This window comes from Hyaena hyaena, unplaced genomic scaffold (assembly GCF_003009895.1).
Source record: "Hyaena hyaena isolate Hyena2069 unplaced genomic scaffold, ASM300989v1 scaffold_1799, whole genome shotgun sequence".
NCBI lineage: Eukaryota > Metazoa > Chordata > Mammalia > Carnivora > Hyaenidae > Hyaena > Hyaena hyaena.
In genome coordinates, this window is record NW_024082424.1 from 140,964 (window position 1) to 143,209 (window position 2,246).

Below are 2,246 nucleotides of genomic sequence, written 5' to 3' on the forward strand. Positions count from 1 at the left end.
CATGATCTCGCTGTTTGTGGGTTCGAGCCCTGCGTCGGGCTCTGTGCTGACTGCCAGCTCAGAGCCTGGAGCCTGTTTCAGTCTGTGACTCCCTCTCTCTCTGACCCTCCCCTGCTCACGCTGTCTCTCTGTCTCTCTCCTATAAATAAATAAATAAATAAATAAATAAATAAATAAAAGAAAGTAAATACAAAAAGGGGTGCCTGGGTGGTGGCAGGTCAATAGCAGTTAAGCTATTGACTTTGGCTCAGGTCATGATCTCTTGGTTTGTGGGTTCCAAGCCCCATGTCCTGTTCTGTGCTGACAGGTTGGATCCTGGAGCCTGTTTTGGATTCTGTGTCTCCCTCTCTGTCTGTTCCTCCCCCACTTGTGCTCTCTCTCTCTCTCTCAAAATAAATAAATGTTGAAAAAATTTTAAGAAAGAAAATAAATACAAATGTAGGCTGTTTTGCTAATTGTTTTATAATCACAACAAATTCGCACAGAGAATGCCTTATGCAAAACAACACAATAAAGGTTTGAAGATGAAGGTGTCTCCTTAGGCAGGACTGAAGACTTCAGTATTTGGAAATTCCAAATACTGCAAGGCTGCAGTCCTTGTTTTTGGCTGGATCACTAGGTGTGTGACACAGTTCATGCTTTTAACCAGATTTGAACAGAAGAATGGCCACTTGGCCCGTGTAGTAGATGAAATTTGGTTTCATGTGTCATATAACTATCAGAGTTTCTCACGGCGATACAGGGTCGTACTTTTGTCAAACTCTTTTAATATGGACCACAGGGTCATTCTCTATGTTCCATTTCTCCGGTGCCTGAGTAGCACATGCCACTGAGTCCTGTTACATTGCCTCCAACACGTGAGCAGTTTTGATCATTTCATCCGATCATTTTGTCTAATACATTAGGAGTGTGGGTTCTGCTATATCTTTTATTTTACTAGGAAGTCGCCCTGTTTAGGTTTAGCATTCAAATTTTGGACTACTTTTGTGGGCTGGGGTTCCAATGGTCATGCATTTAAAGAATTACTTTGGTTCATCTTGTTCTTCTGGGCCTTCCTCAGCCTTTGGGGACAGAAAGCATTTTCCCAGGCCAGCATTCTGGTGTTTCTAAGTGGAGGAGCACTACATTGAGATCCCCCAACTGGTGCTTTCTGTCTCCTCTGGTATCCCTTAGTATGGAAGAAGATTCTTGAGCCTGCAGGATCAAAGAGTCTTTCCAGGTGGCTGTTTATTTTTGCTGCATCCCAAAGCTGATGCCTTTTGGAGAGTGGGATTGGCCCCTAGTTATGGCTGAAGCCTTCCCACTGGTTCTACCTATTGACCCGGGTGGCTCCCAGTAGAAGAAGGGATATCAGGAGTATTAGTATTAGGTTTGTGGTGTCCTGGGGATAAAGGAGGCTTTATCCCAGACTAAGTCTTTTGTGATAAGTTGGTCCCTCTTGCCAGTTCTGGCCCCTTGCCTCAAGTGAATCTCAACAGTGCAGGTACGTTGGGGCTCCTGGGAGAGGGTACGCTCCCTTGTCTTATTTTGTTGATGGGGCTCCAAATTATTTTGCCTTGCTAGCGGTATCAGGCTCACTAATATCAGAAGGCCTCCCATTCAATCCAGGAAAGGAATGAGTTTACCTTGGCTGCATTTTGTTGCCAGGTTGAGGGTCAGGAAATGCTCTTACTCTTAGTAAGAGGTCTTAGTGCCCTTACTCTGTTGGTTGAGGGAGACACAAGATACATTTACACTGAAGTGTTCCTCCAGTCCTAAGGTTCCAAACCAGTTTGTCTTCTCTTTACCACCATTCAGACTTCTTCTTGGTTACTTTCATTATTATTATTATTATTATTATTATTATTACTTTTTTTTTTTTTGCTTTATTTCCAGAGTTGACAGTTTGCTTAGGAAGATAAACAGGGAGAAGCAAGCCTGTGTCATCTTGTCAGGCTGGAAGTCCTACCATAATATTTTTGCTAAAAACTAGAAAATGACTTCTGAAAAGATTTCACATATGCAATATGTTAGTCTCTGTGCATTATCACACCACACAGCCAGAGAAACGAGCATAGTGTAAAGCTATGTATCATTTTTAATGTGATCAATCTTCCATAGATTTAGACACATTTATGACTAGCACTGGTTTGAGAAGCAAACCTGAGAATCACATAGAATAAAAGTACTTTTCTCTGTAGTGATGATATATGAGGTTTCCCTCCTGGTGAACACAAGAAAAAACAAGCTAAATATTAATACAAACA

General features: G+C 42.0%; 1 pseudogene; it reads right to left on the minus strand.

The window, feature by feature from the left end:
* Window positions 1-641: 641 nt before the first annotated feature.
* Window positions 642-875, minus strand: LOC120226663 (annotated as a pseudogene).
* Window positions 876-2,246: the final 1,371 nt, after the last annotated feature.